The sequence below is a fragment of the Lynx canadensis genome, chromosome C1 (genome assembly GCF_007474595.2).
Source record: "Lynx canadensis isolate LIC74 chromosome C1, mLynCan4.pri.v2, whole genome shotgun sequence".
Classification (NCBI taxonomy): domain Eukaryota; kingdom Metazoa; phylum Chordata; class Mammalia; order Carnivora; family Felidae; genus Lynx; species Lynx canadensis.
In genome coordinates this window covers 21,043,170-21,057,977 of record NC_044310.1, presented here as the reverse complement: position 1 = coordinate 21,057,977, position 14,808 = coordinate 21,043,170, and the positions used below count along the sequence as shown (strand labels likewise).

The window sequence follows — 14,808 nt, the reverse complement described above, 5'->3', positions numbered from 1 at the left end:
TTATTTTGAGGGAGAGAGCAAGCAGGGTAAGGACAAAGAGAGAGGGAGACAGAGAATCCCAAGAAGGCTCCACACTGTCAGTGCAGAGCCTGATATGGGGCTGGATCTCATGAACCATGAGATCATGACCTGAGCTGAAATCAAGAGTCGGATGCTCAACCGACTGCGCCACCCAGGCACCCCAAAGTTTCTTTTTAATTGATGAAGTTTGGTTACGTATATCTGTATGGTGTTAGAAATCTAGTAAAACTTATCTGCAGAAAGACTTAAACGGACTTAAAACAGTTTCAGTACGTCTGGATCATAGTGATACCAAGTATAAATATCTCCTCATGAAATAATATTTGGGCTCATTATTTACAGGAATTTAATACGGCTGTGTACAGCCATACCACCCTGATCTCGAAGCTAAACAAGGTCTTGCCTGATTAGTACTTGGATGGGAGGAATTTAATATGGCCTAATTGATGTTTAGGAGGCTAACCCTTTTAAATCTCTTGTAGTTAAAAGGAAGAAGTTGCTCAACAACTGTTCTTTAATATCTTCCTTGCTTTTCTGCCCTACAAACTCACTAGCACGTACCAAAATATTTTATTTACCAAATCCCCTAAACCTTTATTTTTAATTCCTTAACAAGAATGCCCTAAAAATAGTTAAATGCTTGCTTTTCTACTTCATCCGAATGATGTCTTTCCTCCAGAGAGTTAAGAGGTTACAGGAGGGCTTCTCATTGCTACAAAATATTTTCTTCTTTCTGTAAGCACAAAGAGGAGATAGTTTTAAAAACACAAAGAAGTCAGACACAAAAAAGACAAATATTAAATGATTCCACTTACATGAGACACCTAAAATAGGCAAATTAATACAGACACAAAATAGGATTGAGGTTACCAGGGGCTGAGAGGGGAGGCAATGGGAGTTATTATTTATTGGGTAGAGTTTCGGTCTGGGATGATGGAAAGTTTTAGAAATGGCTAGCAGTGATGGCTGCACCGTGTTGTGAATGTTCTTAACGCCACTGAGTTGAATACTTAAAAAGGTTAAAATGGTGATTTTACCACAATTAAAAATACAAAGTGTGCAATGATTACTGCAGTTGCAGACTTATCTCATGCTACAGACCGCAAAGATACATTCATTTAACAGAATGGCTCTTACTGGCCCGTGGCTTTAGTGAAAGGGTGAAGCCCCTCTCCCAATTACATAAAGATGTTGTTCCAGAAGCTACTTATCTCTTACCTAATTTTATGTAAGCATTAGAGTATGCAAAAGACTATTAGAAAAATGCCCAGTCTCACTGGTATCACCAACAGGCAAGAGGCATTGTGTCATCTTTTAATACATAAAGCAGAGACACACCCATATTCTGAATCTTAATGCTCTCCCTCAAATTTAAATTTAGAGGAAGGGACGGGAGGCAAAGTAGTAGGGTGTGTGCAAGTAAAAGAAAATGGAAAGTACTCTTCACGCCCGGTGACTTGGTTCTATATTCTTTGGTATTGACTGGCAGCATTTTTATTATTTTTTTAATGTTTATTTATTTTTGAGAGAGACCGTCAGACAGAGCGTGGCCGGGGGAGGGGCAGGGAGAGAGGGAGGCACAGAATCCAAAGCAGGGTCCAGGCTCCGAGCTGTCAGCACAGAGCCCAGGCTCAAACTCACAAACTCACAAACCGAAAGATCATGACCTTGCTGAAATCAGACACTTCACCAACTGAGCCACCCAGGTGCTCTGAAGGACAGCATTTTAAAAAAGGATTTATCCATTGGGGACCTTGGTGGCTCAGTTGGTGAAGTCGCTGACTTCAGCTCAGGTTTTATCTTCTGTTCTGGTTCGCGGGTTCAGGCTGCATGGGGGGGGGGGGGGGGGGCTCTCTGCTGAGGCACTCTGCTGTCGGCCAGAGCCTGCCCTAGATTATTTTCCTCTCTCTCTCTCTCTCTCTCTCAAAAATAAATAAACATTTAAAACATAAATAAAAGGGATTTGTCCATGAGAGAAGGGAAGAAGAGCTATGTCTCCCTTAGAAATTCTCCCTCTTTCTACTCGTCACTCACTGGAGGGGGAGGGGGAAACGTTTCAGGGCTCCACTTTTTTTTCCCTTAAGATTTTATTTTTAAGTAATCTCTACACTCAATGTGAGGCTTAAAGTCACAACCCCAAGGTCAAGTGTCATATGCTCTACTGATTGATTCTGCCACTCTGGAATAAAGATTTTAAATTTCTAATGACCTAGGTGGACATTACTAGCTGAAGATTAATAACACTTTGAGGGGTGCCTGGGTGGCTCAGCCGCTTAAGGATCAGACTCTTGATTTCCACTCAGGTCATGATCTCACAGTCCTGAAAGCCAGCCCCACGTCAGCCTCCATACTGAGCTGCTTGGAATTCTCTCTCTCTCTCTGCCCCTCTCCCTTGCACTCTCTCTCTCTCAGAATAAATAAACATTTAAAAAAAAAGAAGAAAAAAAGAACACTTTTAGTGTCTTCCGAAACTCCAAATGTCGTCACAAAACAAATGCTACCAGGAATAATAGTTAACTGTGAAAAAAATTAACTTGGAATAACATCTTTATCCCACACATCAAAATTGATTTTTCTGGGGCACCTGGCTGACTCAGTCAGGAGAACATGCGACTCTTGATCTCAGGGTTTTGGGTTAGTACCCCACACTGGGTGTAGAGACTACTTAAAAATAAAATAGAACTACCCTACGACCTAGCAATTGCACTTCTCGGTATTTACCCAAAGGCTATAAAAACGCTGATTCAAAGGGGCACATGCGCCCCAATGTTTACAGCAGCGCTATCAACAATAGCCAAATTATGGAAAGAGCCCAAATGTCCATCAACTAACTGATGAATGGATAAAGATGTGCCTGGGTGGTTCACTGGGTGGTGAACTACATAAATGTTCATCTAGTAATTTTATTTTATTTTAGCAATTTTATTTTAGTGATTTCATTTTAAAGAAAAAAGTTAGGGGCGCCTGGGTGGCGCAGTCGGTTAAGCGTCCGACTTCAGCCAGGTCACGATCTCGCGGTCCGTGAGTTCGAGCCCCGCGTCAGGCTCTGGGCTGATGGCTCAGAGCCTGGAGCCTGTTTCCGATTCTGTGTCTCCCTCTCTCTCTGCCCCTCCCCCGTTCATGCTCTGTCTCTCTCTGTCCCAGAAATAAATAAACGTTGAAAGAAAAAAATTTAAAAAAAAAAAAAAAGTTACACATGCAATACCTATGTAATAGTTAAACAAGTTGAAACCCACAACATACGATTCTTTAACTCAGTTTATTTCCATAAACAGTAACTGTTTAGTAGGGGAGAATAAAGAGGTAAACTAAATAGAGAAAAGTGCCCTGCAGAGATACGGTCAAAGTGTTCTGGGATCACTCAAGTTAAGGAGGAATCATTAATCTTCAACACCAATTTCTGACACTGTACTTCCTATCAAAATGCAAAGGAGAGAGTAAGCAGCTGGGTAGACAGAATTAAGTACACTGGTAAAAACTTATATGGCATGTGCAGGGTAAAGGTGGGGAAAGGGGAGTTCTCTGTAAGAGATTAAAATGTAGAGTTCCAACAAAATCAGCCCCAGAGAGGAAACAAACAAACCAAACTATGCATTTAAGTTGTCAGACAATCATAAGATTGTTATCTAGTCTTAAATAAAAGAGTCAAAATCTATCTAAAAAATAATCCTGGAGGGGCACCTGAGTGGCTCAGCTGGCTAAGCACCCAACTTCGGCTCAGATAATGATCTCATGGTTCATGAGTTCGAGCCCCACATCAGGCTCTGCACTCACAGTGTGGAGCCTGGAGCCTGCTTAGGAGGATTCTGTCTCCCTCTGCCTCTGCACTTCCCCCTGCTTTAGTACACTCTTGCATGCATGCGCGCTCTCTCTCTCTCAAAAATAAACATTAAAAAATATATATATTTAAAAAATACTCCTGGAAATGTGCCTAACAAGCTCACATTTGAAAGAATAAATGTAGAGAATTTTAACAATGGAGTTTTTTTGTCAGATTTGATTCAAGATTAGATTTGACTTGAAATGTATACCTGACAGAAACACCCAGCAACATCATATACCACAAATCAACTTCTAAATCAATACACTGACAGCTCACATCCTGACAGACTTCCCTTGCCACTCAGGACACCTGAACAGAAGGAGGCACTTGAAACCAGTGCTTCCTCTCTCCTACCGCACTGATCACAGTACTACCTTTTTTTTTTTTTTTTTTTTTAATGTTTATTTATTTTTGAAGGAGACAGAATGTGAGCCAGGGAGGGACAGAGAGAGAGGGAGACTCAGAATCTGAAGCAGGCTCTAGGCTCTGAGCTGTCAGCACAGAGCCCGACGCGGGGCTCAAACTGACGATCTGTGAGATCATGACCTGAGTGAAGTCGGTCGCCCAACCGACTGAGCCACCCAGGCATCCCAGTACTACCTTTCTCCTTTGCCAGAAATAGTATCTTTTCTCATATTTATTAAACACTATACAATCTATAAAGATCTGACACAAATCTTATCTCATCTAAAACCCCATGAAGAAATGGTTATCCCTACCTTATAGACGAAGAAACTAAAGTTTAAGGTTAGCTGACTTGGATATTCACAGCTACAACGTGACATAGCTGGAACTAGAACCAGGTCTTCAGACTCCAAAGGTAGGAAACTGCATTATATTGAGTAAATAGGTCAGAACTTTCAGACTGTCAAAACCAACACCTGGTGCTTTCAACATAATAGAGAAGTTAAACGGAAAACTAAGCTTGAATCTGAAAGATGTATGGTTTCAACCACCTCTTCCCGAAAAATCAAACAGATACTAAACACACTTCCTCTCCTAAAATTCCCTGGAATGTTTTTGGTTGTAAGTCATAAAAACCATAGAATTTAAGAGACCAACTAATCCACTCTTCAAGAGATGAGAAAACTGTAGCACAAGGCTTGTGATCCGCTCAGAGATGGCGGCACCAAAGCCTTCTATTACAATATAGTGTGTTTTTTTCAAAGGCCGACATCAACAATATTCAAGAGATGCTGCTTTACTGAGAATGTAGGAGACAGAACATGTGGACTAGCAGAAATTTCGTGTCTGACCTCCAGCTAGGTCCTAATTACTGTTCAATAGCCCTTTTGCTCATCTTTGGTTGGCCCCCTTGCCTTTTCCAAAACTGCCATTGCAAAACTTTTAACACTTTCTGAAGTCATCTAGCCCACTCTAGTCTTTTATCGTTCTGCAGATAATTTAACCCCTTCCATTGGAAAGGGAGACAAAAAAGAGGTCACATTAGACATTAACCAACCTTATAAGGCAGAAATTATGATCCCAAGCTTTGCAGTCAAAATATATCTGGACCCCAGACTTCTTCCGTTACTTATATGGTGCCTTTGGGAAATGAAGTTAATCTCGCTGAACCATAATTTCTTCAACTGTCAAATGAGAATGCCCACTCACTCTACAGAATTTTGGAAAATTAAATAACACATTTGAAAGTACCTACGTGGCTGGTACCTACTCCAATTTCAGTTCCCATCTCCATCACTTCCAAATACATCTTCCTCCATCCTTTTTTCATGTTTCCCTTTCAAGGCTCACCTCTCCAGGGCTCCTTTATCATCTCCCTTTTCTCTGGTGCAGATCTTCAGTAACTGCCACTCTGCTGGCTCCTTCTCCTTTACCTCAAAATATTTCAAATCTCTTCCATCTTTTAAAATCAAATCAAACAAAAAAGGCCCTGAAATCCAACTCTTCTTAGCTTTTACTCTATCTCTCCTAAACCCTTTAACCTACCCAAAGACAGCAAGCAATTACCTTTCAAAAACAGATCAGATTATGCCAACTACCTGCTTTAAAAACCTTTGATGGTTGGGGCGCCTGGGTGGCTCAGTCGGTTGAGCCTCCGACTTTGGCTCAGGTCATGTTCTCACACTCCGTGAGTTGGAGCCCCACGTTGGGCTCTGTGCTGACAGCTCAGAGCCTGGAGCCTGTTTTGGATTTTGTGTTTCCCTCTCTCTCTGACCCTCCCTCATTCATGGATGTTCTGTCTCTCTGTCTCAAAAATAATAAAATAGAACATTAAAAAAAAAATTTTTAAAGACTTTGATGGTTTAAAAATTCCCTAATCATAAAGCCTAAACTCTTTGGTGAAAAGTTTTGAACCCTTCTCAGCACTTGGCCATCAACCTTTCCTTTCACCAGTCACTATACTCTTCAATTGCTCAACCCCAGATGTCCAGAGACCCCACCCCCACCCCACTAAGTATTCCACAACCTTCTAAAACTATATACATTTGCTTATGTGCAATTGTCTGGGGTGACAAACCATTGTTCTTATCAAATTTCCTAGAGGGGGCATCTGAACCAAAACGTGTTAAAAACCAATGGCAAAACCCAGGGCTCCAGGGTGGCTCAGTTGGTTAGGCGTCTGTCCTTGGCTCAGGTCACGATCTCACAGTTCGTGGGCTTGAGCCCCACATCAATCTCTGTGCTGACAGCTCAGAGCCTGGAGCCTGCTTCAGATTCTGTCTCCATCTCTCTTTGCCCCTCCCCCCTTGCACTCTGTCTGTCTGTCTCTCTCTCTCAAAAATAAACAATAAAAAAAAAGAAATTAAAGAAAAAAAAACCCCAACTGTAAAACCCTCTTAGCTATACCAGAGTACTCACTCTTTTCCAGACACACACCTTATACTTTTTCACCTCCATTCCTATGCCCAAACTGCTTCCTCTGGCTGATTAGGGGTGGCAGTAGTTGGGGGAATCAAGCTGAATAACCTTAATAGTAATGGGTCTACTGGGTGAATTCTTATTCATCCCTCAAGAACAAGCTCCAAAATCACTTCCTCTGTGTACACAAAATCACTTCCTTCACAGTGTACAAAACAGAATCATTCAGTCCCTTTCCTAGGTTGTACACAGCTCTCCTGAACTTAGTACTCAACACCACAATTAGGTGTTGCAATGTTGCAAGCTTTTCAAGGAAGAGGCTCAATACCTTTACATCTATCTCCAGAACATCACCCAGATCCTAGCATGCAATGAGCAAAATAAAAATCTGAATAAAAGAAACATACTAGGCATTGCATTTGTGTTCTTGTATTCTCCACGACTGCCCCTGCCCACTTTTGTTATTAATTCACTCATTCAACAAATATTTATAAAATTCCAAAGAAATATTTGGAGCTATGTGCTAAGCAGTAAGGAAATAGACTAGGACATACATAGTCCTTGCCGTTAAGACAGTTAACTGTGACAATACAGAATACAAAGGTCTTATAGGAGGGGTGTAGGGGTGGCTCAGTGGGTTAAGTGTTGGACTCAGGTCATGATCTAACTATCTTGAGATCAAGCCCCTCGTGTGGCTCAGCACAGAGCCTGTAGCTTACTCAGGATTCTCTCTCTCTCTGCCCCTCCCCTGATTTTTCTCTCTAAATAAATAATAAACTAAAGAAAAAAAGTCTTATTTGATGAGAGCTACATGAAGACGTGACTAACAGTCACAGAACGAGACATCGGACTGTCTTAGACCAGAGAATCCATCCATTCTCTTTGTCTCTTTCTTTATAAACAACCTTCTTCCAATGTTCCTTTTCCTTTTCTAAAGGGTATAATGCAACCAAATACCCTCTGACTTCTGGAAATCATTCCACAAGGTAGATGGAGCAGGAATGATTATCTCCATGTTGAAGATGAGAAAACTAACCTTCAAAGACGTTACTGCTCAAGGCTGCACATTAATGAGAGAGGATTTTATTTAGTACTTACTTACTGTCTGACTTGTCCAACTACTCTACCTCTAATCAGTCTATAAGCCCCAAAAAGGAAAAGACTTGGTTTTCACTGCTTTGTCCTCAGGATCTGATTCCTGGGTTTCTAGGAATCCGATCCAGTGTCTAGAACACAACAGGCCTCCAATAAGTGTATGTTGACTAGATGAATGGATGAAATGATTTGGAAATAAAGTAGACCAACAGCAAACCACACAAGGAAAAAAGTTCCTTCTCATTATGATGGCATAATAAAAGAGATTTAAAACAGGCTTCTACTAGTTAGAAAGGCTAGACCAATTGTATTGACTCAATTCCATTGGCATGTTATGCATTTTACCTAAGAAGAATTTAAGTAAAGGAGGTGAAGTAAGTTTCTATTTCTGATGTCACATTCATGGCATGCACTGACATAAAGCCAAGATTTAACTGCAGGTTTGAAACTAATTAAAAGTTTTTACTAAAAGCAAACACCAAAGAAAGCATTTTCTTGAGTCTTGACTTTGGCTAGAAAAGAATCTGAAGTTCAGTTCTTTCTTCAATGTTATTTCCAGCAGCCAAAAGTGCTGTATAGATGTTCTCCAACATATTTCTTTAAAAACCTTTAAGGAAAGATTAATCAAAACTTGCTAGTAATGATTAGACAAAACCACAGCCCAGTAACTCACCACTCTTCCACCTCCACTGGGCCTAAGCACAAGGCAATCACAACGTACCACCAAACAAAGTGATGGGACCAACGCTCAGGATGATTTATGGCTTAGGATGACATCATTTGATGTTCTAAAAACTCCAGTTCCAGTTCCGGGGCGCCTGGGTGGCTCAGTCAGTTGAGCGTCCGACTTCGGCTCAGGTCATGACCTCACGGTTCACGGGTTCGAGCCTCACATTGGGCTCTGTGCTGACAGCTCAGAGCCTGGAGTCTGCTTCGGATTCTGTGTCTCCCTCTCTGCCCCTCCCCTACTTGTGCTCTCAAAAATGAATAAACGTTAAAAAATTTTTTTAATTCTTTAAATAGAAAAATAAAAACTCCAGTTCATTTTAAGTCACTTTTCTCTGCTTAGAAAATATTTCAAAAAATATATACATATATATATTTCCATTATTTTTCTCCAATATTCAAATGTCAATAAATCATAAGCTGTTCATGGTGGTATAATGAGTAATTGCAACAGGTGTGAAGTAATGGAAAGAGCACTGGACTGAAGTATGGTTTACTATTTCCTATCTAGGTTAACTGTGTGACTTTAGGCAAGTCACTTAACATTTTAGAGGCTGTGAATTGAACATTTATCACCAATAAAATGAGAACCACCACCTCAGAGAACTGCAGGAAGAAATTACATAATATATATGATGAGCTGTTTTCAAAAAATAACACTAATAGCAATGTCATATTTCAACAGATAACAGCCAGTCATTAGTAACTGATGTTCCTTTTTTTTTTTTTAATGTTTATTTATTTATTTTGAGAGAGCGAGCGAGCGAGCAAGCTGGGGAGGGGCAGAGACAGAGAGAAATCCCAAGCAGACTCCATCCACACTGTTAGCACAGAGCCCAACATGGGGCTCAGATTCACAAACCCTGAGATCATGACCTGAGTTGAAACCAAGAGTCTGATACTTAAGGGAATGATCCACCCAGGTGCCCCTGTTCCTTGGATTATTTTTAAAACTTCCAGAGCAATTCTATGGACACTTCTTCAAAACACAATCAGGAAAACAATCAATCCCTACTCATGACTGGATTAAAACCTGAAGGGAACAATTGCATTAAAGACCTCAATCCCTGCACAATATTACTAACACAATCTGGATTCCCAGAGTTAATCACTTCCATTATGAGAGATCAAAATAATAAAGTACAATAGGCTTTATTTTGCATACTTGACTAGGGAGGGAATTTAACCTATATAACTTTAATATCATTCCCTGATTCATGTAAAAGGGTCCTGATTATCCTCATTTCAGAGACCTGAAATACTAATTATTTTTCAATAGGAGCCACCGCCGCGGCGTTTATAAAGCTTTACCTTATGCTGAATCTCGCAATGCAGTCTTCCAAAGGAACGTGGATGAAATTACCACTAACAAAATTTGATTAAACCCACACAATTCACTGGTTTCAGTAAGGATCTACTACTATCCTCCCTCAAACTGGCTTCATTTCTATTACTTGGTGAACTAGTAGTCTCTTTGTTGCTTTCTTGAAGCTACTAGGTTTCTGGTTTCGCTATAACGCAAATCCTTCTATTAATGGACGTTTCTTCCAACTTTGTTTCAAGCAGAAGAAATAAAAGGATCGCGGGTCCGAAGGCAGACGAACTGGGCGCCTGGATGAAGTCCAGTAACTTTTTTCTGCATGCAATGAATGAAAAGCCTGCTCGCTGCCCTATAAATCACTTTCTCTTCTCCGAGATTCAAGACGTATGTGAACTACCATTCTGCTCAACCGCACTGGTTCTTTGGTTCCCCGATCACAACTGCAACCTATACAGACGCGGCAGCAAATTAGGTCCCTTTCCAGTATCCCGGGGAGGGGGCTCACTTCTTTTCCGCAGGCCCATCCCCCTACCGAGAAAAATGCCTGGAGATTCGTGTCCCAAAGCCGCGCGGGGCTACATTTCAGAGTTAGACAATAACCTCAAGGGTTTTCAACAGAAACTCCGTCTGCCACTGCCTGGCTCCTAGCCTCCGCTCCGCCCAGCCGGGATGCAGAGGTCCGACCCATGACGGGTTTTTAAAATGGACTTTGACCTGATCCGGTTACCGTAACCGGATCCCCTGGGACGGGCCCCCATCAAGGACCGGCCCGGAGGGCTCCCCGGAGGAGGCGACCCCACGCACTGGCACAAAGGGGCAGCCCAGACAAAAGGGCCCCGCCAAGTCGCGGGAGGAGGGGAGGGCCAGCCTTCGCGGGACACACTGCAGGCGGAGAAACCACGGCGGGACCGTTGTGGGAGGGCGGAGGAGGAGGCGGCGGCCCCGGCCCAGCCCGCCCCGCCCTGCCCTGGACCGACAAGTTCGCGGTTCGGGCCGTTACCCCCGCCCAGACCGCGACCTCATTGCGGAGCTTAGAACGCGGCGCGAGCCTAAGAGACGCCCGCAACCAGACCCAGTGTACTTCTCGCTCACTTTCCCTTGCTCACCGAAATCACCCGGGTGGCCGCCGCCGCCTCCTCAGCCTCCAACAGTAGCTTCCCCCGGAAATCCTACCTGGCCCGCCCGCCGCCAGGCTGCAGCCAGAGCCTTCGGCCCCGGGGAGGGGGGAGCCGAGGCTGGCCGGACAGTGAGGGGTAGGAAGTGCCCCCGCGGAGGCTCACGGGATTCGTAGTCTCCAGCCAGAGCCAGCTGCTTTGCGGGCTGGACAAGATGGCGGGAACGTGTCCGCCTTATGCTCCGGGTCTGTAGGCCTCACACGGCCTCTCTGGGCATGCGCCACCCGCTGCTGGCAACCTTGGTGTGAAAACTTGGACTGCTTAACTAGTGCCCGCGGGCAAAGGTCTTTGGACTTAGGAGCACAGAAACAAGTTCAGCTGCAGGCAGTGTCTAGGGAGGAGCTGACGTACGTGTGCTGTTTTAGAAAACCGTGTCCAGCCCCTATCTGGTCAAATTTCAAATATAGTTTCTGCAAAAGAAAACACTATGGGGCGCCTGGGTGGCTCAGTATTAAGCGTCTGACTCTGGATTTTGGCTCAGGTCATGATCTCATGGTTTATGAGTTTGAGCCCTGCATCTGGCTCTGTGCTGACAGCGAGGAGCCTGCTTAGGATAGTCTCTCTCCTATCTGCCCCTCCCAAGCTCGCTCGCTCTCTCTCAAAGTAAATAAATAAACTAAAAAAACCCCAAACAAAACAAAACAAACTATTGAGGGCCAGTTTAAAATACAAAAATTTAGAAGTAAGTTATCCTCAAGGTGTCTGGATGGCTCAGTCAGTAGAGTATGCTACTCTTGATCTCAGGGTTGTAAGTTCCGGGCCCTCTAAGGTATAGAGATCACTTAAAAATAAAATCTTAAAAAGAAGGTGGAGGAGGAGGAGGGGGAGGAGGAGGGGGTGGAGGTTGTTATCCTCAATCTAGTGTATAAAGAAGCAACCCGGGAATCATTCTTGGCACCTTCTTCAGCCCACTAAGTCCAGTCAATCTATATCCCATAGACCTCACCATTCCATTTCCTCTATCACCGTTAACTAGAGCAAGCAACGGTCCTCTCTCGCTAGTCTCACTAGTTTCAGGCCTCTGGGCTCTTTTCCTCCAAACACCATCCTTGCTGCCGCCAGATGATCTTGCTAAATGCCAACCCCATTGTGTCGCAGTCCAAATTAGAGCGAAGTGTATAACCTAAAGCTGCTAGAGGAAAATGAGGGAAAAAATCTATACGACCTGCAAACACACAGTCATAAAAGAAAAAATTGATAAATCATAAGTCATTAAAATTAAAAATGTTGCTCTTTAGGACACTTATGAAAATGAAAAGGCAAGCCACCCACTGGGATGAAATAGCAGCAAAACCTACATGCAACAAGGGACTAATATCTAAAACAATTTCAACTCATTAAGGCAAACAACCCAGCTTAAAAAATGATTTGAACAGATGTTTCACAAACGAAGATAAACCTGTGGCAAATAAACCATGAAAGATGTTTGGGATATGCAAATTAAAACCACAATGAGATAATCTACACACCATGACTTGTAATATCAAGTGATCAAGTGTTAACAAGAATGTAGAGCCACAAGAATTCTCATTCACTGTTGGTGGCATTGTAAAATGATACAACCACTTTGGAAAGCAGTATTGGAGTTTCTTTAAAAATTAAATATACACTTGGGCGCCTGGGTGGCTCAGTCAGTTAAGTGTCCAACTTCAGCTCACGTCATGATCTTGTGGTTTGTGAGTTTGAGCCCCAAGTTGGGCACTGTGCTGACGTCTCAGAGCCTGCAGCCTGCTTTGGATTCTGTGTCTCCCTCTTTCTCTGTCCCTCCCCCGCTTGCACTCTGTCTCTCTCTCTCTCAAAAATAAACATTAAATTTTTTTAATTAAAAAAATTAAATATACACCTACTATATGGTCTAACCATTACACCGTAGGTATTTACCCAAGACAAACTGAAAGCATACATCTACACAAAGATGTGATTGAACATGAATGTTCATAGCAGCTTTATTTGTAATAGCTTAAGATTGGAAACAATTCAAATGTCCTTCATACTTATACAATGGATACTCTTCAACAATAAGAAGGAATGAACTATTGATTCACACAACATGATGAATCTTAAAATTATTGTGCTGAGTAAAAGAAGCCAGACATAAAGGAGTACATTCTGTATGACTCCGTTTGTATAAAACCCTAGGAAAACCAAATTCTAATGAAAAAAGATCAGTGGTCACCTGGGGAACCAAGAAGGCAGATGTATGGCAGCCAGAGATAATAAAGGGGATAAGGAAACTTTTGGGGGTGATGGGTACATTAATTATCTTGATCATGGTTATGTTTATAAGGCTGTATAATGAGTTTTAAGTATATCAAAACTTATCAAATTGCACACTTTAAATATGTGAGGTTTATTGTTCATCTTTATACTTCACTAAACCTGAAAAATAGGATAGTTGATAAACTGTTGGGGGGTACCTGGGTGGCTCAGTCAATTAAGCAGTCGACTCTTGATTTTGGCTCAGGTCATGATCTCGCTGAGTTCAAGACCTGCATGGGGCTCTGCACTGACAAGACAGTATGGAGCCTGCTTGGGATTCTCTCTCTTCCTCTCTCTCTGCCTTCCTCCATGTGTGCACATGCTCTCTCTCTCAAAATAAATAAACTTAAAAAAACTGTTGGGGCACCTGGGTGGCTCCGTCGCTGAGCGTTGGGCTCTTGATTTCAGCTCAGGTGATGATCTCGCAATTGTGGGACCGAGCTCCACATTGGGCTCCTCGCTGAGTGTGGAGCCTGCTTGAGATTCTCCCTCTCTCTCTCTCTCTTTCTGCCCCTCCCTCCTCTCAAGATAAATAAATGAACATTAAAAAAAAAAACTGAAAGAAAGAAAGTAAGAAAATCCTTCAGTGGCTTCCTGGTACTCTTGGGCAAAAAAAAAAAAAAAAAAAAAAAGTTACCATAGAAGCTGTAATTGTGGAGTTTCAATATCATTCATGGGGAAGGGGATGGATAGGGACGGCAAGTATGAAATCCCAGGTAAGTAATGATGGTGGTAACAGTAGTGTTAATAGCAGTAATAATAAAAACTCCTATTTTTCTTTGAGCATCTATCATGTACCAGGTATTTTACATATGCCTTGCATTAGGATTCCCCCCAAAAAGCATAACTAGAGACAAATACTAGTTTCAGGTAATTTACTTGGAAAGTGATCCCAGGGACTTACTGTGAGAGCCTACAGTAAAACAGGGAAGAAGGAACCAATACAAGGGTGCATTGCTCACTTGGCAAGCCTACCAAAACCTTGTGAGGATTGTCTACAATGCCTCTCAGCATTGTCTACCCAAGGACTGCTCTGAGAAGCATTTGTCCATTGGCTCCCATCCCCCATGGTAAATCCCATGGGATTGCCCCAGGGAGTATCAACTCCTCTTGCATTTGGAACAGGGTCCCACCAGAGTCCTATATCTTGGTTTAGGAAAAGCTCCAGGACAGAATGCAGAAAGATGGAAGGAGAAGTGAAGCCCTTACTAAACTGTTTCCTGCAGCTTCAGCTAAAAGCTAAGGTAGCTCTGTGAGGACGTGAGATAAGGCAATGGGGGTGCCAGACCATCCCTTGCAATGCTCAGGTTTGTCCATTTTCTACATTAGATCTAATTTATCACCCTGTCTTCAAGGTAATGGCCTGTGACAACCTTGACAAAAGATTTGGTGGCACTCATCACTCTTTGCAAAATGCTATATGTTGCCCCACATGCCTTTTGTGCCTTGTAATACACGACACCCAAACATATGGATGCTTCTCACAAATGATATTAAGTGAAAGAAGCTAGACCGAAGGAGTATATGCTGTATGGTTTCATAAATATACAATAAAAAACAGGCAA

At 42.5% G+C, this 14,808-nt stretch overlaps 1 protein-coding gene across 7 annotated transcripts in view; it reads right to left on the bottom strand.

The window, feature by feature from the left end:
- The window catches only part of PHACTR4 (phosphatase and actin regulator 4), a 103,343-nt gene extending 92,301 nt beyond the window's left edge, over positions 1-11,042 (bottom strand). For 3 of the 7 annotated variants that reach the window (XM_030327864.1, XM_030327858.1, XM_032594227.1), the window contains exon 1: positions 10,916-11,031. The gene's annotated coding sequence lies outside the window, so the exon portion shown is untranslated. Of the gene's footprint in view, positions 1-9,799; positions 10,433-10,915 lie in introns of those variants that run through there. The other 4 variants (XM_030327867.1, XM_030327863.1, XM_030327861.1 and 1 more) reach the window with 4 other exon arrangements.
- Positions 11,043-14,808: the final 3,766 nt, after the last annotated feature.